At 37.5% G+C, this 25,350-nt stretch overlaps 1 protein-coding gene across 33 annotated transcripts in view; it reads left to right on the top strand.

The window, feature by feature from the left end:
• The window catches only part of NRCAM (neuronal cell adhesion molecule), a 167,605-nt gene that overhangs the window by 62,331 nt on the left and 79,924 nt on the right, over positions 1–25,350 (top strand). For 4 of the 33 annotated variants that reach the window (XM_052789313.1, XM_052789301.1, XM_052789308.1 and 1 more), the window contains exon 3: positions 15,091–15,242. The exons of 28 other annotated variants lie outside the window; for them this stretch is intronic. The gene's annotated coding sequence lies outside the window, so the exon portion shown is untranslated. Of the gene's footprint in view, positions 1–14,642; positions 14,658–15,090; positions 15,243–25,350 lie in introns of those variants that run through there. One more of the 33 variants, XM_052789310.1, reaches the window with a different exon arrangement.

The following is a 25,350-nucleotide window of genomic DNA, read 5'->3' as shown; positions in this document are numbered from 1 at the left end:
CTGGGCAACCTGCGCCAGTGCTCGGTCACCCTCACAGTGAAAAAGCAGTTCCTGATGTTCAGAGGGAACCTCCTGGGTTTCAGTTTGTTTGTGCCCGAGTGATCTTAGTATGCCCAAATGATCTCAAAGCTTTGCTTTCCAGAGATCCATGACTGTACCTTTTCTGTCTTCAAAGCTAGGTTTTAGAAGTGCTTGTAGTTCAAGAGTTTTATTTAAAAATATTACACAGTTGAGTGTACAAACCGGGAAAGAAAACTACATACCAGATCTTCTTGAATACTTGGGCCAGGTCCAGTAGTAAGAAAGCTTTCCTGAGCTTGGAAACATTTCACCACACAAAATTTATTTATTGGAAACTTGGGAAGTATTCTTTTTCTGGATCAGTAAGAGGAGCGATTTAAACCATTTTAAACATTGGTGAAGTCAGTTATATACTTTTAAATTGGTACAATCAAACATCTTCTGTTACCAGTATGTCACTAGATAGAAATAGTAACAAAAGCCAAGATAAGGCACTCTCTTTAACACAAATGCTATTTTCTTTTTTTTAGTTGAAAGTTTCCCAATGGTTGAGAGTACTCCCTGTAGCTGATGCTGCTTTAATTACAGGACAACTACTAGATTCCATCTAATTTTTTCTCAGTTAATACATTAACACCAGTTTGTGCATATCTTTGGTTTATAAAGAAACACGGAGGGGGGGGGATAAAGGAGAGGTAATGAAACAGTAAAGGTTACTATAAACTGTTTTTACAAATCTGACAGAATAAAGCAAATGCTTAAGTTGACCAATATTAAACAAATTTTTTAAGCTCCAACTGAAGAATATTTTTACATGAGCGCATATTACTTTCAATTGTGACTTAAGTCCTCCTGAAGTTTGGAAGAAGTGAGGTTTATATAGTTTTCTTAATAACTCCCCCCCCCCTAAAATAATGCTGCTTCAGCAGAAGCTTAGATGAAACTTATATACATGCTTTTACTTACTGCAGCTACTCTGTATGGCAAATATATATAATTTGATCTTTAAAGACTCTTCAATTTATGCAGTTAGCAGAATAATAAAATAACTTAGTTTTTGAGGTCTTCTGGTGGGCCTGGAAGTCATCCAGTCCACCCTCCTGTTCAAACCAAGGCAAACTTTAGAGTCGGAGGAGATTGTTCAGGGCTTTGTCCCATACAGTTTTAAAAATCTCCAAGGGTGGAGATTCTGCAGCCTCCTTGGGCAACTTAGTATGTCCTTAACTGATGTCCTTAGAGGTTTTGCTCCTTTTTATTTAGTATCTCTTTAGTATCTCTTGCTCCTTTTTCTGATCAGAAGGAGCACTATTGGTGTACACTAACTCCTTCTCATCTGCCTGTATCACATGCGCCTCTGCAAGCAGGTCAGATCAAACTTGAACATAACAATTTAGCTTTACTAGCATTCTCATACTTTAGTCTACTTTCTGAAATATGATTTGCAGAACAAAATGAGAAATTCGGTCCCAGCAACACAGATATTGTTTGTGGATGGAAGGTTGGACAGATAACTGATGTTCAGCTTTTTGCTGCAGGCAGGTATATGAGCTGTTCAGACATTGGTTTGTATTTGTGTCCTGTGAGCAGTCATCCCAACCCTTTCCTTCGTTGCTCCTTCTGGTAGAAAGCTGACTCTTTTATTTCCAGATTTTAATTTCATTTTTTACTAGCAAGGGTTCCTTTCTCTCTTCCCTTGTACAGTCTCTCAAATGTCTGCGTTATTTGCAATAGATAGTTTTCTTTCCCTCATTTGAAGCCTGGCCCAAGACGTTCTTGGGGCCTTTTATCTCTTGCTGTGCCATGGTGCTGCATATGATAATGCAAGAATCTGACTGAGGATGCATAGGAAAGGAAACTAGTCAGAGGTGCTTATCAGTTGAAGATTAAAATAAAAAATGGGTCTAGCAGCAGACGACAGACTTTTTTCTAATATATGGGTGCCATTTGTTTTGGGGGGTTTTTTTGTTTGTTTGGTTGGTTGGTTTTTTTATGAAATACTCATTCTTAGTTCTTTGAATATTTTAAAAAGTGTTTTTTAGGAATCTCATTTTGTATCTCAAGAAATGCAATGTCTTTCATTTCTGACCTGTGCTATATTACATATGAGTTCTGGTATAGTATGTAGACTTGTGGATTTCAGATAAACAGGAAGCAGTAATGTGTTCAATGTGTATGGTGCTGCTTTCCGTTCAAGACAAGTCTAACAGAGATTCTTCTTAATGAACTTTATGCCTGCAAGGGAGGCATAGATGCCAAAGGTTTCTCCTGCAATTAAGTTTATTGAATCTCTTTACTGTGAACAGCACACATTTCACTGTGTGTGTGTGTGTGTGAAAGAGATGTAATCTTGAAACCACAAGATTTCTGTGAATATAAGATAGTTTCTCCCTTCTGACTACCAGTGGAAGATTGAAAACACAATCAGTAATAGATCACAGGACCTCCCTGACTTTCATGTTCTTTCTGTGTCTCTCTTCCTGTCTCTCTTTTCTTTCCTGACTGTCTTTACCAGACATAAGAAGTGCTTCTTGCTTTTGTAGGCCTACAAAGTGTCCTTTGGGTCAACAGATGCTGTACATGTTTGATAATTCTCAGTGGATATCAGTTTGTCCTGTTCCTGAAATGAGACCATTTCTGAGCCATTTCTTAATCCTGTTTGACCTTGGATATATACTTCTGAATCTCATTGATTTCACATCATCAGACATGATCAAAAGCTTACCAAACCTTCTGCCCTCTCACCCCTAATATTCTGTATCTGTTTTACTCAAGAGATTCTTTCAGGCTGGTTCAACAAGAGATGTCACGACCTTTGTAGGCAATGCTGTGACTCTGGCATTGGGGCATTCATGGTGACCAGAAAATAGCCACGTAGTGCCTTAAAAAAAAAAAGTACATGCTATGTTAGGAAATTATTGTGACATAGGTACAGAGATAAATTTAGAGAACACAAGAAAGGCCAAAGATGGTAATGAAGGAAGGGGCTATATTTTCCTGCACAAAGAATGGTTTTCTTTTTTTCAGAGATATTAACTGAGGTTAAAATATAGAAACCATGAAGAAACCTGACTCTTAAATTAGCACTTCTTGGATGATAATTAAAAAAATTACTTCCAAACTTAAGTTGCATTGCTTAGTTTTACTCTCAGGAACCCAAGCAGACACTGTACAGAATCCCAGGATTAAAAGTGGATGTGTCCTAATGGGCCATCAGGTCATGTAACTGTTACATTAGTGTGAGTCCACTTCTGGGTGGAAGACTAAGTGAGAATTTGGCAACAATCTGAACTTTAAAATAAAAGTTAAGATACAGTTGAATCCAGTATTTTTTTTTTTTTTTTAAATGCAGCTTTCAATAGTGTCATAATGTTTAAGGTAAATGATACTTTTTTCAGGCTGTGACTTAAGAGACCCCGTCTTAATCTCTGTTCTCCTTCTTTATCCTACAAGTGTACATATATTTCAGTATTTTAAAACATGATAGAGAATTCAAATACAAAGATCTGGGGACTATAGAACTACACAGATTGGAGCTTCCAAAATATTTTCAATTTCCATTGTTTCTCCTAAATAATTTATCCTCTTTACAAATCTTTTAATGTCTGCTGCTCATCTGCTGCTGTATTTTTTTCTTTGCTTTTCTAGCTGCTGGGTTGCTAGGATGTGCTCAAGTAGATGGAAAGGTTACAATGCACTTAATGGGAGAAGCTTCTCAGTGAAGTGGGAAAAGCAGCAGAAAATAAATTGTATGAAGATCCTAAAATAAAATATAAGAATTAATAGTTGAGCTATTAAAGTAATATCTTTAGTATGAATTTGTATGCAAAAAGCTTATCTTTAATTAAAAATTAAATTACACAGTTAAGGTTAGCCCTTTGTGATAATGTATTCCAACACCGTTAACAGGCCTGATATTTAGTGTTTACAAATCTTGATTTTTCTGAATTGACAATTTAAAAAGTATTCACTAAAATATTCATAGTAAAATGTCATGAGTGATTAACAGCCTGTATTCTAGCGTAAACATTTTTTTTTAAAACAGTTGTTTCCAAACAACAAAAAATAAATAGGTTATTCATACAACACTAGGCATTACTGCAATTCAGTGTTACCTCAGATAACAGAGTTTCCAGAACTGCATGAGGTACATAGTTTACAGTATTGTGAAATGATGTCAGCATTTTTAGGATTTTTACTACAGTTATTTGGCATTTTCTTTAAAAAGAAATTACTCTGTTTTAATCTTCGTATTTCCTGTCTTGCAAGAATTTTGAGTCCTTTTGTTTCATTATGGAAAATTATTTATTTTGAGAAGGTTTGAAACTGAGAATCTAAAATTGTTTCAGTTACTAGGAAAATATTTTAGTAACTTAATGCTCCTCTCCACTGTATTTCTTAAGTTCTGTCATCATTTGAGCCTTGACAGCTTGAAATATATGGTATGTAGTTGATTTAGAGGACCTGCCAAGAATGAACGAACTGTGTAAGGGAGGCTAAATAACTGCAGAAGTTTAAATTGTCTAAGAAACACATTTTTTGAATATAAAACATTTTAAAATTTGAGTTGTAGTGCTCATGTAGCTAGATCCGCTAATTATCTGAGTAACTATCCCAGTTCTCAAAGTGTTGCTCCAATGGAACTTCACATCATGTTTGATGAGAACTGCTACCTCCTGTATATGGCTGTATTTAGGTTGGTGAACTTTGTCCAGTCAAAAATGGATTTTTATGGCTGGAGGCCTGTAGGGCAACTCAGCCCTCCTCACTGACCGTAGAAAGATGAATTAAGTATTACAGGCAGTTCGCTCTGGACTCTCTCAGGGCTGGTCTACAACTTGAAAGTTTTGTTGGCAATTCACTGGGCAATTAAATTCTCAGGAAGTACTTCAAAGGAAAATGGATTTTTGGCTGGCAGGAATGGATGTTTTCCAGCCAGAGAAAAGAGAAAAACGTTGCAAGGAAGATTTAAACCCTGTAGGTATTTTTTAAATAACCTACCACCAACTGTCATATCTTCCTACTAGTTTAAGTTTGTACAGACAAGTTTCTCCAGTCCTCTATGTGAAATGGTAGCTCTCAGACCACACAGGTTCTGAAGGTATCAAAGCTCCTTCACATCTAGAACAGCAGACTGCAGAAAGATAGCATGCTTCTACTTGTTCATGTCTTTCAAGCAGTTGTAAAACTCATGAGATAGAGCCGTATCTTGAATGATGATATGGAATAACATACAGCAACCATTCCTGCAAATTGGTCAGATACTTAAAGGACAGTATTAGTTGCCTTGGACTGTTTGCAGAGCCCTGGAGAATTGGACAACTTCAGTTCATGCAAAGCAAATGGATAAAGTTTATTACTGTATATTTTAAAGTTATTTTCACTATACTTCTCCATGTCTCATTGGTTCAGCTAGCACAATATTTGCTGTTGAAGGAGTAAAGATAGTATTTTGTTCTTTTTGGTCCTTTGGGATCTTTTCCAGAGCAATGAGATGGTTGAGGAATGAGGAAAAGTGTAAGCGTTTTGGATGCAGCACTTTGGATCTTTGCTTAGTGAAATGTTCATGAATTCAGTTAGTTGATGTAAAACACTGGAAAGACAAAAATACTCCTGCAGCCTGCAGAGGTTAAAAGTGGTTGTGGGATTTAATGGGAACCATAAGAGTTATTTTTATATGTTAAAAATTGAATTTTGTTTCTTTCCTCACATAGTTGCCCCCAAACAGTATCTAGTATGAAATACAATTGTGATTCTCAACATTTTCACATGTATCCTGCTATCAGTTTTTAGCTTACTTTATAAGTAAACTTTTTAAGCTGAAGCTTTTATAAAATCAGTTTGCTCACTACAGAAGTATGCTTTGTTTAGTCAGTTGAAAATTAACACAAGTTTAGAAAAGCTGGTGGGGCATTTTGTTTGACTCATTTTTTGGCACCAATGCAGAAAAGTAACTCGTGCCTAAACTATAAGGAAACTGGATCCACACCTGTTCTTTTTTAAACTAAAGTACTCCTTTCAAGGTGTTTGACACTTACTCACTGGTATCGCAAAAGTAAGTTACAAAAAGGGTTTTGAGAGCTTGATTCTTCATACTGCTGTTGTGAAAATCATGAGGGTAACCTGTATGAAGTTGCAGGAGTACTGATAAGTAGGAAGTAAAACTGGGAAGGGTGTTTGGCCCATACATTCTATTGAAACAATAATATTAAAGGCTTACCACAAACAAATGTATTACACTGACTGAAACAGTCATCACCATCATTGTGTTTTCCCAGCATTACTGCAACATTTAGATAACGCATTTTGAAACTGAAATGAGATCCATTTATTAATTTAAAGCTGTATCTTTAGAGGAGCTGGGAGGAATGGTGAGGTTGCAGAGGATTTAAGTAATTGCATTTTTATATTAAGAGCTTTACTTTAAGGGAAGAGCCACAAAAAAGCTTCCTTAAACTTCTGAATGTTTATTGTGCCATATCAAACTGAATAAAGATATTTTTCATTGATGTAACTTTTTTTGTCTGTTTTACTTAAAGGTCTGAGGAGGATGCTTAGTTTTATTTGTCACAGACATGCTGTAGCAGGGTCTACTCTTTGACAAGTGGGACTGAGCACTGCTAAGGATCAGAAATGGCTTCCACAAAACAGCAACTAGTGTATCAGAGTATTGGGTTCCTATTAGAGGGCAGCCCTACACAAGAAGATACCTAGACTTTGGAAGATAGCATACTGCTATTACTTCTTTGCTGTATATACTCCGTAGAAGCAGTTACTTGTGTTTTCTTGACTGCACAATGGCCCAGCTTCAGAAGTAATACAAACTCCTGAGAGTCTTGTGATTATAGCCTTTTGTTAGCTTAGACCTGAACTGGGAAAAGCCTAGCATACAGGTTTCTTCCTACTCCATAGTTGCATTACCACACTACTGTGCAAAGCATTGCTGCATCCTTCTTCTGTACGCAAAGTCACGGTGTGGTCTTATGACTGCACAACAGGTTTTCAGTTCTGATTTCTGGTTTCATACTGATATAACTACTTTGAACTCTCAGGAGAAAGAAGTCAAAATTTTTCAGTAGTTTCTGTTGGCTGATAGGCATTTTCTCACTGAGATTGCTAGTTGTTGCGTATACTGTGCACAAACATCTGTCTCTCTTGTGTTCAGTCTAATAGGGAATGTAGATGCCCAAACCAACAATGCGAATTCTTTTCTGGAGCAGGTGCTTAAGTCCTTATGGTGTTCAGTGCTGGGAAGCCTGTGCCTGTTGTTTCTGGTTTTGGTCCAAGGTGTTCAGGTAGGATCTTGTGGCTTGCATGTACAGTATTTGATATTCTCAGGTTGTTCATCATCAAGCTATTGAATATCCCCGAGTTGCATCGGGTCCAGCAATGAATGACCTAACCAGTCACTAACAAGGTTTTCTTCCCTGGAAGAATACAAATAAACAAATACTGCAAGCACAGAGTTGCAGATTGTAACAATAAATGTTCCTGCACCCCTGATTCTTCTTGCAGCTGCAGCACAACATCTCTTCTTACAACGCTTCAGCTCTCCTCCTACACCTGTTGTTCAGCAGAGGTCTCTGCTGTAGGGTATAGATCTTGCCTTCAGGGCTGCAGGGCTTTGAGAAGAAGAGTTGTTGTACAGAGAAGTAAGCATATGAGAGAAAGGTTACAGGGAACACGGGCTTAGTACACAAACATACTGTAAGGGCAATGTGTGGTGTCTGCATTTGTACCTTGACAGATGTCAGCACTTGTCTCTGTTATGTGTGCAGTTACCTTCCTTGTCTGTTTAGTACAAAAACTACCTGTGACGTGTTGTGTCTGACAGTAGCTTCTCTGTGGAGCCTGAGAGATGTGGTTTGCACAGCACCTTTGCTCTCGGGCACTCTGTTGCACCCTGCTGTCTTCTCCTAGACCTCCAGAAAGCAGATTACTTGACCTGTATTCCTCTCCTGAATTTAAAGCACGTTAGTTCAGCATAACCTCCATTTTGTTTCCAGGAGGCACCCACTTTGTACCAGGGTGCGTAGCTCCTTTGGTGCTTGTACTCAACCAGATAATAACCTTATTTGATTTGAGGAACATATTTGGATGCAGTCATGTCTAATTGAACTTCGCAGCAGAATTCCTATTGACATTACTGAGTTAGGATATTATTTGTTATCACTGGGTGTCTGTGATGAGATTGCATTCGTAGTGGTGTATGAAAACTGATGGAATTAGGTTCAGATTATTTAATTTATGTTTCTAGTTTATTTTTTTCAAGCTCTTTTCATCTGTACTAGCCTGCACAGGTAGGAAGATCCATACAAAGATGTCTATGCTTTTTTCAACTTAATTTGAAAGGAGAGTGGCCATGACAGGCTATGAAAAGCTTTCTGTGACGCAGTTTGTGACACTTCATACAGCAAATACACTTGGCCCTTATTTGGACCTTAGCACTAAACAGCAGTTACGAAGCCATTGCTTTTTATGATACCATAATTCTCCACCATCCATTCACAATAGGAAATGGCTGAAGGAGCACACCATCCTGTGTTGATGTAATTTGCTTTCTAACATGGTGACTTCTCAACTTAGCGTGTAGACAGATGGGTGTTCTTCAAACAGCTCAACCAGCAAAAAATCTTAGAGCCTATCAGCCTGCCTGACTTTCTCCCTGCTGATGGGTATTGCCTTCCTATGAGAGCCAGCTAAATCGCTCATTTGATATTTTACCTGTTTAAATCTTGTTAATTCCTTTGTTAATTGAGCCAGCTGGAAGAGGACATTTGTCCGTAACCTTAGAGAACCCATAGTATGCTAGTGATGAAATTAAATTGGGCACAGACCTATAGTGGTGGACCAGAAGCCAGTATAACTTGATGAAGAGTTAGGGATAGTGGCTTTGGTTTCGTCAGGTGGATTTGTAGAACCTAGTCTAGCATGTGTATGTCTAAGCATAGAGAACCAGAAGTTTTGACCCTAAACTTATTAGGCAGAGGCAGGAAGAATAACCTCAGTTTTGAACAGACCTAATCTAAAATCTCACTGACCCTATAACGTGGTCAGTAAAGTACTAGATTGGGCTGTGTGGGCACTATCATCAGAGGGGAAAAAATGCTTACAGTATACTTTGCATTCGGTTGGGATCAGCATTAGAAGAGTAAAATGTAGCAGGTGATTTCAGACGTCTAATTAAACACCAGGGATTGCATTCCCTCTGTTGCAAAAGATGAAATCTAAAATTTGTGATATGAAAATTCTCCAGTTTTGCTTTTTCTGCAACCCTTGTAAGTCCTTAGTGAAACAGAAAAACTATTACATTGGAAAAGCATCTATGGAGCATCAACACTTTCAAGCTTTCATTAAATGATTCATCTATATAGGATTTGTGGAATCCAAAGCAGAAACATTGTTAAATAATGCATGCTGAAGAATACATAATCTCATATTTATTCCACAGAGGCTTTTGGATTTGTTTTGGGATTCATGAACTCTCATGGGTCTTCTAAAAATTAGCAGATGTGAGTACTTTAATAGCTCAATAATGTCATCTGTCTGGCATCAGGAGCCCTCTTTTGCAGTAGCTAAGTGTCTTTTGATGTGTGACGTGGTCCGGTAATGTTGTAAAGCTCTCTGGCTTCACTGAAGAGTAAATGACTGAGTATCAGCATTTTGTAAAGCCTTTTAATACTGCTGAAAGAACAGATACTGACAGTGTACAGTGCTAGAACAAAACAACAAAGACTGGATATACAAATGATGATGGCCACTTAGTTTCTAAAATAATTACAGTTCATGTGGTTTTGGCTTTTACAACTTTGGAGTATAAATCCTTTTTGTTGAATTTCTATAAAGTGTTATTCAGGAAACACATTTCTGCAAGAAAACTGTCAAATGTTTAGCCACAGAAAGCAAAAACATTTCTTTGAAACCTGTCATCCAGTCATCTGTCACTATATTCATTAGTTGTTGAAATACCACCAAAGCAGCCATGAATTAAAAAGGAAAAAATTGTTTTGAAAGAATATATATCCTTCTCATGTTACAATTTATACTAGACATTTGTAAGTAAATTACTGACCTATTCTAGTGGCAAAATGACAGAAGAAATTAAATGTTCTGCCTGGCAAAATACAATAAAAATTTAATCTGTGGATTATTCACAAAGTGCTTTTATCCCTGCCTTGTTTTGTAGTTCCTTTAAAGCAAGTCATGACAGCCTGGAAGAAGGATGGACAGGCTTTCTGGAAACAGTAGAAAGTCCCCTACTGCAGCACTCGATCTCAGTCAAGTGGCAAAAGGAAAGGCTCTACCTACTCTCACTACCAGAGGAGTGCATTCACCTCTGTTCAAAAAGTATACTTTCTTTCATCAAGAAAGGTTAATGTGTTTTTCATTGTATTCTGCATTCTGTGTGTAAATTAATTATGAATTTCTGAGTAGAACATCTTTAAAACTACAACTAGTTTAGTAGAAAACTTCCTACGGAACTTCTTGTGCCTGTCGACATCCTTCTACGATTGTTAGTAATGCACTTGGTACTTCTTTCATGTTTAAAGTGCCTGACTACTTTTAGAGTGTGAAACAAATGGTTATTTATTGCCATCAGGTGAAGCTTCTTGATGCTGATAGACTTAGCTACTGCTGTTTGTTATGACAAAGCTAAACAGAGCTAAATGCCTTTCCACTCAAAAAATCTTTCCACGCAGAAACCCCCAAACAAATAAAGGATTCTCACAGATTTGAAAAAAGGATAGTTTGCAGGTGTGTGCTTACTCACACAGGTAAGAATGAAATCCATTGAAGACAACAGCACGCTGAAAGGGATGGAGAAGCTTTGACACAGCCTAAAAAGTGTCAGTGTGTGGCCTGGGCAGAAGCAGAGGCAGTCAGCTGCTCGGTCAGGATGCTGCCTGAAAAGGCTATGAAGCTTTGAGCACAAAACCAGCATCAGATTTATTTTTGAAAGAATGTCACGTTAGACTCTTACAGATGAATGAAATACATTTTAAAAATCTCCTTTTTGGGTAACCTACACACCAAGATGCCTCTTGGCCAGCATTCATGTCAAAAGCAGTATTTCTCTTATTTTACTGTATTGACAGTGCTTTGAGAATTATTTTTCTTTCTTCCTGAAAGTATACCAATAGCTGAAATGAAATTAGTAGGCAGAACCTCTCGCAAATCTTTATTCCTCTATGAGCTGTTCTTTAACATGGCACACAGTTTAACCGATTATTTAGCAAAAATAGATTTAAAATTCTGATACAGCTCGGTGAGTTTTGATGGAGAATCTTGGGTTCATTCTCCCTCTGTGTTACGTTCCACAGTATTGTATTAACCTAATAAATGTTCTGTCAAGTACCTGTCTTTTCCATAAATACCTTAAATATGACTTTTCAGTTTCCTTTTTAATAGCTGCTTTGACTTTTAGATAACTTAATGATTTCTATATCATTTGCAAACTGGTGTGCAAACGGAAAAACTGTTGTGCCAGACATGTATTTGCCATGCAGGTGAGCACAGGAACGGCACAGTCAGGGTGCTTTTTTAAAGGAGGGTACTCATCAAAGCAACAAGTTCTCATTAAGTTGAGAAATACAGTTCTAAGTTGTCACAGGGCAGACTAAATACTGTTTTCATATGCGTGTGTGTGTGTGTGTATAGATATTAATTCATTACCTACCTTATGTATACAACTAATTTTCCTATCTTTAGAAATAAAAGCCTCCAAATATAGAATTTACACTATTTATAAAATGCATCCTGGTAAATATATGTGAAGGATGATACTATGTTAGAATTATTTTGCAGGAGACTGCTTACATTGATGTATGGTAGTTGCCTACACTTTTTTGAATTATGTAATCTTTTCTTGCATAAGTTTGTTTTCTCTTGGATCAGTGAACTGAAGTAGCTCACTGGGGATATTACAATTCTTAAATGGAAGGAAAGAGGGCAGGAACTTGCAGTGAGGAACAGAAGAACAGGACCTCTCCATAGCTTCTTGACAGCTACTTGTCATTAGATCAGAGCAAGCTTAATGTGCAAGTCCACCCCTAAATAAAGTACCAACGTTTTCACTGAAGTGAAAGGCAATGTTGGAGAAAACTGTAAGGACCGCTCTTGCAAAAAAGGGAGTATGGCCAGTGAAAGGATAGTCCTAATTCCACCCCTTCATCCCCCCTCAGCCAGGTTCTATTTTAATTTGTGGAAATTAGTTAGCTGCATAATTCTGTGACTCTACCCAGCAAACCAAAGAAGAAAAGTGGTTGTTCTAGTCTCCATGAACCTCCTTTTTCATACCTGCAGTTGCTTAGGATATATGGAAGTTTAAGTACTGAAATGTACCTTCTAATAAAGTACTTTGATGATCAAGAGACTACGGTGATTGCTGGCAAAAAAGAGGAAACTACTTTTCTAACCTGGCCCTTAATGCTTTTATAGTAGCAAAGGCAATTATATGGCTCACTTCATTTCTACTCAGCAGTCAAGCTAGTTCAGGTTTAATTGTATTTGTTTTCTCAACTCAGATTTTACTGGGTGCTTTGTTTAGTGCAGGTGCCTTGACCCAAATACATTAGAAGTGGTTCATTTTGTTTAAAACAATATTTTAACTATACTTCTTAAATCTTTGAGTCTTTCCTTCCTCTGTTTTCCCCGTGACATTCAATATCTCCGCTAAACCAGTGCAGTGACTTAGGTAAACTTGCTCTGATTAAACATGTGAGAAAGCATATGTGTGAAGTTCAGAGCGTCTCAGTCATGCCAACTGTTGGCTTTATGTCTGGAAATTCTGGTTTTTTATATTAAATAAAAGGTATATCGCACTTCTCCCAGCATATATTGATGTGACTACACCTTGCGATGTTAAAAATAGCCAAGATTGTCAGCCGTTGTGGAAAAAAGGAATGTAGTTTAATTAAGCAGGTGGTTTAATTCTATTATCTTACCTGGCAACTACCCAGCAGCAAGCATTATATGTCAAAATGCATGTAATTTGTTGGACCCAGCCTAATGCTGGGAACCCACTATTAAGACTAAAGAGTGAGAAAAGGTCTTATTTCATCTTTACCTCCTCCATGGTTTCATGGAGGATTCTTCCAGGCGACTCGTTTTTACAGCAACCAGTTCCTGTTACAGAATGAATTATGAAGTTAAAAACGAGACATGAGTGTGAATGCAGAGATCCCTATGGTGCACTGTGAAAACCTGTAACATTTTAAAATAAATAATAAGGGGTGCAAACAGGTTGGTTGCCTTTGTGTTCCACTCTCGGTTCAAATGTAAGAAAAACAAAACACCTTAAGATGTGAAACTTAAATAAGACACAGACTCTTTCCCTTTTCTGCTATTCAGGGTTGTAAGAAAAGTATTCCTATGCCCTACTGACAAGCCCTAAATATGTTGATGCCTGTTTTCTGCTTTTTCCTTCTGGAAGAGAAACCTGGCAACCGTTTCTTTGGTCATTGTTATCTGGTGACTGCTGCACAGGCAACCAGCATGACATAACCCCTTTCATGAACTTGATCCAGTTCCATCTAAAATATAGTGCAAAAAGTTTGCTCCGGGATGTCAAATGACAAAAAACCGAAACCAAACGCAAAACCCATCCTTGAGACTTCTAATATCTGTCTTGATATGAAAAACATTGTTTTCATGCACTTAGAGATGAAAGTTAATTTGCTACTTTAAATTTTACTGTGATGGGGAGTGAAGCTATTAGTTTCAGTTTAAATGTTGTCTGGACAAATTGAACCTAACCTAACTGTGGAACATAGTTATTAGTTTGTCTTGTAGTTTAGGCTCGAAAATGGTGAACTACTTACCAGATCTTTGCAGTGAAACAGCTTAAGTCAAGTTCCTGCTAAGGAAGGAATGAATAAGGGTTGGGAGAGAGCTGCCCTAATTTTACTGCCTGGCGCTATCAGCCCATCTCAGCTATTGTAACTGCCATCTGTGAGACGGTATTGTTAATTTAGTATTTTATTGTTCTGACAGTAAGAAGAGCCGTATCTCAAAGCCTCTACTTCAGTATGAGGTAGATTGTTCTTATTCAAAATCTGATAAAGGTTTTTTTTCCTTGATGGACTTTATTGCCCATCACCCTCTTTCTTCATAGATAGCTGTTCTCTGAGCAGTATGGAGAACAGCTCTTCTACCTGCCTGGTGGTGCCTGGCTAGCTCACAGCTTTTGGGAAGGAAGAAAAGACAGCGTCTGTCTGTCTTTGAGAATGAAGGATGCTTAGGAGAGATCAGGGTGGGGGAGGGAGACATGTAGTATGTTCTCAGCTGGTTGTCTGAGGTCCTGCCTTGACGTCTTGCTCCTTTTTGTAAGAAGGCACTCTAATTTTGTAGTGTACACACACAGTGGCAACCCTCACAAACACCATGAAACTACATGCTGGGTAGAGTTGCCTTTTCCTTTTGCTCCATCCATGTGCCCGGTGAAGCGTTTCCTAGGAACCCTGCTTTATGCTTCAACTTCTTCCCATAGACCATATGGAAAATTTGGTAAGACGTCCCCATTTCCACAAGTCTTGTTTTCCAGAAGTACTGCTTTGAGATACATTATTCTTCTGAGCAAATCTGAATTGGGAATTGAAGCTGTGGAACCCTAGGGAATAATGCCTGAAGGGAAGTTAAAGGTGAGACTGAAAACCAGGCTGGTTTGAGATGTAAGAACAGGAGATCAAAAATTATTTTCTTCCCAATGGTGCAGTAGTTTCTAGCTGTCCTTACAGACCCAATTAAAATAACATTTGATTAAAATGAATACAACAAAGCACAGTTTTAAGTAGTACTAAGTCTCTGGATAAATTGAAAAAACACCAAAATTTAATTTTATATTAAAGATTAAAGAGTACTTTCTGGTCTTAGTTATATTATGGTTGCTCTGGTGTATAAGCAGTAAGGCAATTTAATGTAAAATTAAAAATCCTTGGACAACAGCATCTCAATTCAAATTAGCATGGCTGAGAAAATGATTTTAGCCTTTAATGTTGATTTATAGCAATTTTGCATTCTTTACATGTTGACATCCAGAACAGTATTATGCTAATATGGCTGTATCACCTGCAGGTGTTGCTTGAGAGTCAAGTGAGCAGTCCTTTGTATTTTCTTTGAAAGATCAATATTTCAAGATGTGCAAAGGAGAAAGGTCTGACTGACAAGCTGCCTTGATACACTGTTATTCTAACTATGACTGGATTGACTGAAAATTGCCTCAAAGAGTAAGATAATTTATAAAAACTATAAAGTGTAGCCAAGTGTTTGAAGTAATCAAAGCTAATTGGGAATATTACTTATTTTCACTTTTTAAATGTCTTGCCTTCATTTTTGTTTCTTGAAGTCTTCTTTCTGAAATGTTCATATTTTGTACTGCATTTGCATGAAAAATACGCATTAGATGTTACAACTATGCAAAAATTAGAACTGGCAGAATTTACTGAAATAATTTCTAATAATTGTGCTGCGAGAAATTACTGTTGAGTGTACCCATATTATTGGAGAGAAATTTGTTTTTCATTTTTTGTGCATGTCTAGAAATTTAGCAAATAACCTGGCTTAAGGAAAAAAAAGTTAGTTTGGAAATAAAATGGATGCATAATTATAAAACAGTGTCTTTTCTTGAGAATAAGAATTTAGTTGTGGGGTGAAATCATGCTGCCTTGTTTCTGTGCCTAGATGTATTTTCATAAAAAGCTGATGTTTCTTTGGATGCCTCATTCTGTGATACAAATATTATATAAGTATATATGATAATAAGCTATTTTTATTTTGAATGATTAAATGTAGTCATTCTCTAGTGTGGATAAAATAACACACTTATCAGTCTGCTAGTACCAACGTACAGTCTGGATTACAAGTTATGTAGTAAAGTGCTTTTTTAGTACTATTAGCAGAATTTCAGAAAGTTTTTTTGTAGTTATTTGGGGATTTTGTAATATGTTTTCCTCTTGCAATGCTTTTTTTTCCTTTACCTTGAAGAATCTTTCTTTAATTCAATATTTATTATTAATTTTGTGGGAGCATATCACATGTGCTTAGAATAGTATTCATATAATGAGAAAACAGACTATTTGAAAGAGTACATTGAATGGAAAAAAAAGTTTTTCCTCATCCACTGGTGCAACTGTGCAGAACTGCACTAAGCTTAATTTAAACAGAAAAAAAATTACTATCCTTGCAATGTGTGCTGTTTGCATTTGAGATCTTGATTTAAAGGATAAATTAGTTGTAACAAGCCAAAGAAAACAGTAGTAAACATGGCAGTATGAAAGAAACTTCTTTTATCTCCTCGGTGGTACTGTGAATGTGAAATTCAAATGAATCTGTGAACAATGTAAATTTTTACATCAAAGTGTAACGTTTACTTACATAATAGATATGAAGTCCTAGGTAAGATTTTTTGTTTCATTAATGAATAGCGTACACATACAAAAAACGCTTTGAAAGCTATTTCCCATTTAGGGAACAAACTGCATTAACTTCTTGATGAATAAATGAGCTTTTTTTACCCTAAAGGGTTGAATTAATGATTTGTATAAAAAAGCTCACTCAGGCTCTAGTTATTGGTTTTGTCCTATTGCTGCTTGCTTAAATTGCACCTAAAATCATGTTATTTTAGTGGTGTTGTGTCTTCTCTGATTCTTCTAAATGGAAAATTGAAAATATTCTTAACACATAAAATATATTTCAAATGAAAGGGCAGTAGCATGGGAATGTAGGTTAGCACATGTCATTTAGAAGGTTTCAGTTTGATAATGGTGTTTTAAAACTCTATTAGAAGTGCAAGATTTATTGTGAGAATTAAGTTGCAGGGTTTTATTTTTGATACATTAAAATAAAAAATGCATTCAATTAAAAAGCCGTATTAATCCTTTAACACCATAATAGCAGAGAAATTTTCCACATTTACGTAAATGTGAAACGCATAAAAATAAGCCCTTCATTTATATTTTTGAATTACTTTTTTTTTTTTGCTTTGATAATGCAGGTAAAAGGAAATGGCTGGGGAACAGAGATTTAACAGAATCAGCTGCAATAGAGATTATAGAACAAATCTTAAGAGTTTTAATCAAGCCAAGTTCAGATGAAGCCACTGGCAGATTTGGTTGAATAACACCAGCAAAATGAGGGATTAATCCTAAAAATACGAATTTTAGTACACTGTATCTGTTATTTGAGGTTGTCTTGCTAAAATACCAACATTGGGTCTATCCATTCGTGTATTTAGACAGATGAGGTTTATCAGTCAATGGCAGTAAAACTGGCTAAATTCACATAGTTTGTTTAAAACAAGAAGGAAAATATCCTAATAAATGGAATGAATGTGGTAGTTGTGGGTAACAGTAGACTCCAGGGAGAAGTAATAACAGGAGAAATGCTGGTTCATCCAAAATGTCATCTTTGCTTCTGATGGTTTCATCCAAGGCACTTTTCCTGCTCTGAACTAAAAATGTTCACTTTTACATCTGGCTGGCAATAGAATTGACTGAAGTAAAAGCTGTATGAGGAGGAGGATACCCTTGATTTGTACTCCAGGGCGAGAGGTCGTGGTGGTGATGGGTCGCAGTGGTCTGTGCTGAAATCTCTCTGTATACTTCAGATTTTCTGGAGTTTGCCTTATGATGGATCTGCAGTGGCTCCACAATGTGTCTGAAGACCTTAGTGCTTTTAAATACTCCCTAATTACTGCAATATTGTTTTTTTTCACTTGTTTATTCCTGTGAAATATCTGTAATGCTCTTGTAGCCCTTGTTTAAAGGTGAAATTTATGCTGAACCAATCTGTCACTGTGAATTCACTGTAGAAGGGGGTAGCAAATATTCATGTGCAAACCAGTAAGCTGTTACAGGTCTGTTTTTTCCCCCATCATCCTCCAGATGGTAGCTTTCAACCCTGCTGGAAAATGATTTTTCTGTTTTCACGTTAGTATGATGTTGAATACTTTCAATTTCTCTACATCTGACTTTATGTATATAAAATTTTAACGTGTAATTCCAATCTTAATGCCTTTAAATACGTGCACACTTTCTTTCCTTCTTGCCCTTCCCCTCCATCTCACAAAACCTGAAATGTACTATTTAGCTGGTATCTTCTCAATCCCCTCGCAGTGCTCTGCTTCAGCAGTTGCCTGCCCCGCACCTTCACCCTCTTCTCCCCTCAGCTCCCAGCTCAGAGAAGCGCCTGCCCTGTCCCCTCTCTGGATCAATCTGCCACCTAATGGAGGACTGCCATTATTGTTAATATTTGTAGGCAGAAGATGGTGCATCCAGACCCTTCTGTGCCCTACTCATGGACAATGGGGGAGAAACCCTGGTGGAATTTACCCGTGTTGTGGTGGTGAGCTCTTGAGGGCAGACACCGAGTCTCTTTTGCTTTCTCAAGTGCCAGCCGAATAAGTCAGCTCTTAATGACAGCTACAGGCGGTGAGGTTGTGTCAGTGTTCACGTCTTGTCAGGCCTTGCTCTGTTGCATACTCCCACTTAAAGCTTCCACAATGTCCACAAGAGCCTACAAGTTCAGGGACCTGGAAGCTCCACAAGGTAGTATTAAGACAAAAAAAAATAAAAAGCAAAGGCAGCAAGAAAAAGAGAAAACTTGAATGCCAGCCTTCCCTGCTTTATCTGTAGAGTTGAGGTGGCCAGCTGCAGCAGCCAGGTTTTATGAAGGTGATGAAGGTAGTTAGCACTTTGTGTGTTGTCATGAATTACTTGAGAGTGAGGGGGAACTAGAGATGCTCATATAGAGAAGTGATAAAGCCAGAAAATCTTAAAATAGGGAAGTTCTTTCTGACCGTTGTTAGGGCACTAGTCATCCCTGCACACATGATCCTCAGTAGCATACCTGAGCACGGTGACCTGGTTATGAAATGTAGCACAACACTGGTGATACCTGCAAACAAATTTTAGGAGTTGGTTCGTTTGCTTAAGTCTCACATCATTCTGTTGGGAACAGTGGCAGCATGAATTAGTGTTGTTTAAAGCAGGGACAGACCTGATTTGCACAGCCTTATTCATTGTGAACATTACCAGCACTTTTAGAGAGAAAGGCAGGGATATTTCTAAAGTGTAGAAGTGTTTGTATCTGAGCTCTCAGTTCATTTCAATTTTAAATGGTGGACAGAGATTGCAAGCTAATAGATGTAATTTTACCTCCTTTAACAGAATTAATTAAAATTAAACCAGCAAACATGCTAACTTTTGCCTGTTAAATAGATGTTACACATAGGTGGCCAGTCCCCAACCCCCATATCCAAAAAGTCTACCCAAGGCAGCTAGCTGGAGTTTGTACAGTTTGTTCCCTCAGCACTGTTTACCCTCCTTTGTTCATGTACTTGTTGGGGTTTTATGTCTGACAGAATGCCTTAGTCCTCAGTTTCTGGCACTGTCCCTATTCTGAGTGACCTCCTCCCTAGCATAACTATTCTGGCATTTCATGCTAATATTAGTGGTTTCTGCTCTACTTCCCAAAGGGAGGAGTTTCCCTGTCTTTGAATCAGATTCTGCTCTTTTGCACAGTAGCTTTTCACAAGAATATCTCCAGGATTGCAGGAATACTTCTGGACAGATAGTGCTTTTGGGGTTAGCTGTAGGGATGCAAAGAAGGTAATTAACCAGAGTAATACAGTCTGTATTACCTCCTAAGAGAGCTCTCTGAAGCCCCTGCTCTGAATTCTGGTGGGTTAAAAAAAAAAAAAGGAAAAAAAAAAGGAAGAAAATCCCTTTCATCATATCTCCTGGGTAAAGAAATTAACATTTCGGGGAGCATTTCAGCTGAGCATCTCTTTTGCATATTTACATGGAACTAACTGTAGTTGTTGAATTGGGAGTCTTCACTCAGGATGATGGTGCATTTTTCTTCTGCCCACTCTACAGTCTTCCTTCTGGTTCTGTTTGCACAGTACGGTGTGGCTGTCATATCAGTCAGATGATTCATAGATATCTTTCGCATAAGCACTGTTTTGCTCTATTGCAAAACCTTTTAGAGGGAAAGAGATGGGCTACTTGAAAACCTTTGTCTTGTTGAAGTTCAGTTGTTGAACTGAATTAGATCTTCTGAAAGTGGACTTAATGAGCAACTAGATCATTTGCATGCTTCTAAAAATGTCAAAGCATAGCCTGAGGAGCTATCCTAACGATACCATCATGTGGGTACCTGTTTTTAACATCCAAGTGCTCTAAAAATGTGTTTTCTTAATTTCTTTTCTCTCACTCACTCTGAATGATTTCTAACTCGCTGAGAAATTGAATAATAAAGCTGTATTCTTTACTTTCCTTGATCACTATATTTAGTGATTTATTTCAAGCCAAACTATATCTCTCTAAACCTATGCAAGTTATGTTTTTACTCCCTCCTGTGTAAACCCATAGTCTTCAGTAGATTTGCAAAGATGCACTCAATTCAAGCACTTCAACCAAGTCTTTGAAAGACAGCAAAGTATGCATACATGCATAAGAGATGAAGCATGTTTGTTCAGGCTGTAATGACTCTAAAGGACTACTGAAATAAATGGCACTGAACCATTGTTTTTATGCTCTATTCCATCTTCTGTTGTAAGTGAGGAGGTAAAAAAGGTGTAAAAGACTGAATCCAGTCAAGAATTTAGGACACCAGAAAGCACCCAAGCAAGACTGAGACGCCTGAGTTTAAATTTGCAATCCAAAAATGCTGTTCAGCTGCTGATTTGACTCTGGAGGCATCTAAACTTGCCAGGCTTACTAGGCTTACTTTCCTGTTTGAGGGCTATCCACAGCTTTGCTCTGCTATGTATATAATCGCTCCAGCCAAAGCAGTTTATATAATCTGAGCAGGATCTAGAAAGTAAGTACTCCTCTGTTTAAATCCTCAGATGGGCCAAATCCAGTATAGGTCCTCAGGAAATATGTAAGACAATTGTAGAAGGACAGATCAGCCCTGCTCCAGTCCAGTCTTTTAAAAATCAACTCTTAAGTGGCTGCTCTCAAGAGAAAATTGGAGTCTGTGGATCATGACTGAGTTTATGGGCTTACCTTGCAGCCCTTAATTAGACATTTGAACTCTGTGCTTAGTTGGTTTTTTTTACCCTGCATTTCTGGGCACTCCTAGGATGTGGTACTTGTACTTTTAGAGCAGACAGTTGAAAATAAGAGTTTGCGGAGGGGGATTTTTAAGGACCTATATCCTTGCTTTTTTAGCTGTATACCAGTGCTCATAGTGATTTAGCAGTGAGCTGCAGTTAGCAACTATAGAATTTTGTAGCGTTCAGGGAAGAAAAATACTAAACACTCACAAAAGAAAAAGGGAAAAATACTTGGAGAGAAGAAAATCTAAAAAAAAAACCCCAAACCAGAAACAAATAAACAAGACGAGATTCAGATTGCCTATGCCTTATCAATGTGGAAAAGATAAAGCTGACCTGGAGCCCAGGGGTTTCCTCCTGTCTCCCATTCAATGAGCAAGTGGCTGTTGGAGGGAGGATATCTTACAGAATTACCCAAACAGACATATCTTCATTTATAGCCCCATCTGCCCTAATAAAACACTGTTAAAGGACTGATCTGGTGTTGACTGTGCTTAGGTAGACCCTGAGCATTCACACCCTTGTAGGACCCTGCTCAGTCCTGGCTGGGCCAGAGGAGTCAACCTCCTGCAAGGCTGCATCAGCTGGGTGGGTGTCAGATAACCTGGTACAAGTGTAGTTCAGTAGCGATGCAAAATGGGTGGGTAATGAAGCTGTTTCACATTGCTAGTTCGGTAGTTGATACTGAAGTTACGCTAGAAGCGATTGGATCTCATTGTGCTGGGGCTGTGCAGATGCGCAGTCAGTACTGATACTTGGGTGAAAGAGCTTCTATTCTCATGGCAGATGTGTTGGCCATTGCCGTGGAGGAGACAAGCAGGCAAATATTTGGTTTATTTTTATAGGACCAAGTCTTAAGAACAGAAACGGGATTAGCACTGTTTTGTGAATTACTTCACAATAATTTTCTTCTTTCCCTGTTCATTTATTATTGCAAGTAACATGATGAATTGAAAGAAAAAGTGTGATGCGTGATGTTAGGATGGAGAGCTTTTTTAGTCATAGTAACCGTTAATAAATATTAAATAATATGTGTTGAATATACGTATTTCTAGTCAGCAGGTCTACATGTGATGGGTCTACCTGTGAGTCCTAGAGGAGCCGGTGGGAGAGATTTCTGGTTCACAGGTTTTCATTTTTAATATGTTATTTAAGACTGGAAGAAAGCTGGTGTTCTGCCCAGATTCAGAGTAGACAAGCAGATTGAGCAGGGTAAATATAGCCTGATATAAATCACAGTGAACATATGGAAAAAGCTGATTGGGGATTCAGCTGATAGGGAATTAAAGGCCATGAGTAAAATTAATTCTACTCAGCATAGTTTTATGGAAAGTAGGGCTTGTAAAACAAATGATTGACAAAAGCTTGATTTTAATCTTTTAATATTTGATAAAATTACAAGTTTGATAAGATGATGCTGTCGATGTAATAGACTTTGAAAAGCATTTGACTTATTGCCATGTGAAACTGATTAATAAAAACAGAAATTGAACTATATAATGAAACAGACCAGACTTTAATGAATAACAAACCAGCTAGCAGGTCTTAATATAGGATTGTCGATAAAGGAGTTTCAAGGACTAAGTGATTTTTTTCCCGTAGTGGAAAAATAGAGGATGAGACTAGAGAGACTGGAAGTTGTGGCTAGGTGGTGGGAAGGAAGGACACCAGTGTGAATGCTGAAGTATGGTCTCGGAGCCAAAAGAGTAATGCTGTGTGTAGGGGGAGTCCAGGAGCATGACCAGGCTGCTGATTTTTTGCTGTATATAGAACTGCTAAGAACATTTAGAGTGCAGCACACAGCTTTGCTGTCTGCCTGTGTCAAAAAAGCTTAAAAATGGCTAAAGTACATATAACCATCTAACACTAATGAGTACTTGCAGCATCTGAATTAGTGCTGAGGAGTTCTTTCTTGAATTCCAGAGTTCTGTCTGCACAGTTTATTCTTGATCCAGTCTTCTTTACATGGATGTCCCCATAGCACATACGATGTAGCCAAAAGCAAAGCAATGGGCTTAAGCTTCATAAACAGGGGGTCAGAGAAAATGATTTAGTATTCCCTGATGACTTTAAATGATGTATCTATAGTAGACTGTGACAAATAAATAATTTGGAGGAAAGCAGTGTGGTGTTTTCCAGAGTTCTAGAGGATTAGAAATAGTTCTGATTTGGTGCATTTTGGAAAGTTTTAAAAATAATTTATTTTTACATACGTCTGTATTCAGCTACCCCAGAGCTATGTGTCCTGTGGTAAGTAGATGAAGACCACCTACCTGTAAATAGACCATACCTTGGACAATTTACATCTAATAGGTAAGAGATGGATGGGGAAAGCAAACCAGTGGGGGTTGAATTGACTACCTGATTATTCAAGAGCAGAATTTTGAATAGGACTCAGGTCTGTTGACGCGTACATGGGTGTTTAGTCTATTAAGTCATGCTACCTCCATAAAAACAGCTAGAATAAAGGCCATATCTAAATAGTGTTATTTTTTCTATTAGTAGTGTGTCCATGCCACTTAGGTAGTATATCACTAAGTGCATTGTTACCTGTTTCTATTTGAAAGATTTTAAATTAAATAATTGTTTCCAATCAGAGTTTTTAATGTTACCTATTACTGTAAATGCTAGGTAAGCTAAAAAAGAAGTGTGAAATTTGAAACCAGTTATTCAAAAATATTTTTAATCATCTTATTGATACTTGCATAGTTAGCATAGTTGTATAAAATACATAAGCCCTATAAAGATCTGTCATTAAGTGATAAGGGTATTGCAGTTGTCCTCAAAAGCAAGCATTTTGTGCTTTTTATCTCTTAAAAATATAGAATAAAATGCGTGTATTATCAACATTCTTTTTTATGTAAAAGTCATTAAATCCATTTACCTCATTTGAAATTGCTTTTCGTGTTTCTATGGAGCTTTATATAAGGCTGCTTTGAAACAGGTTTCCTTGCAAACTGTTTATTTTTCCTATATCCTAATTATATCTGTCTTTCGCTGTGAGAAGAAATAAAGGTATTAGACAAATGAAGCAGAGGAATGTTTTTGTTCAGTAGTAATTTTCCTTTCATTTGCAGTGTCTAACTTGTTCCCCATTAATTTAATCGTGACTATATAGAAGAGAATGCCTTTTTTCCTAATGTGCATGAAATATTCCAGTTGTTCTTTCTTGCAGTTTTATAGCCCTTTCACATTTCTAACATTGACCTTGATTTCAGTTCACATTCATAGAGACCTTTTTGTCTTAAAATAATGTAATTGAGTAGAAATGCATAATCAGTTGATGCATCAAAACTCTGTGGAACAATATTACATTTAGAAAATACTTTCTTTAACTTTGCACTAGGCTGAATTTCAGTAAATACACTCCCTTACACCTCTTGCATCCTATCAAAGAAATATTGCAGCTGCACTTAGAAGGAAATCAAAGATGCCAGGTGCGTATGTTGAAGATAGCTAAAGGAAAAGTGTGTTCCATCTGTCAGCTGGAGCTTTAATTGATTGAACTTTGAAATGTCTATTGAGAGTGTATCTGTATTAATATCCCGATTAGGAATCAGTAGTACTCAGTATTAGTATAGGATAGTAAAATATACCATGCTGTGTGCGTTCCATGATCATGTATACTGTTCAATTGTTAACACTCTCCCTGGCAGATACTGACCTAAGCCAGCCATAAGTCTCCCAGACGATGCCTGGAGATGATTGAGGGAGTAGCACAGTGCATAGGTAGTATGGAGACTTCTTCAGAGGGAAAGGATGTAAGCCATGATGTGTCAGTTTCTTCTCCCAAGTAGCAAGTGACAGGACAAGAGGGAATGGCCTCAAGTTGTGCCAGGGGAGGTTTAGATTGGATATTATGAAAAATTTCTTCACTAAAAGGGTTGTCAAGCATTGGAACAGGCTGCCCAGGGAAGTGGTGGAGTCACCATCCCTTGGAGGTATTTAAAAGACGTGTAGATGTGGCACTTAGGGACATGGTTTAGTGGTGGAATTGGCAGTGCTAGGTTTACTGTTGGACTCAATGATCTCAATGGTCTTTTCTAACTTAAATGATTCTATGAGTCTATGATTCATTTGCTCTTAAGCTCTTAAAATCACAAAGATCCCTCTCCCATTTGAGTTATAGTATGAAAAGGAATGTGGAATTCTGCCTCCCAAATGATCCCTTCCATATGCATGCTGGTTTTCCTAGCTCCTTCAGTGTTTTCAAAGTATCTGGTTTTGTTTATGGCCAAAAGTGTCCAGACACGTGAGTCACAGCAAAGAGATCA

Source organism: Harpia harpyja, chromosome 6 (genome assembly GCF_026419915.1).
Source record: "Harpia harpyja isolate bHarHar1 chromosome 6, bHarHar1 primary haplotype, whole genome shotgun sequence".
Classification (NCBI taxonomy): domain Eukaryota; kingdom Metazoa; phylum Chordata; class Aves; order Accipitriformes; family Accipitridae; genus Harpia; species Harpia harpyja.
The sequence above is the reverse complement of the archived record's forward strand: the minus strand, read 5'-3'. Positions and strand labels throughout refer to the sequence as shown.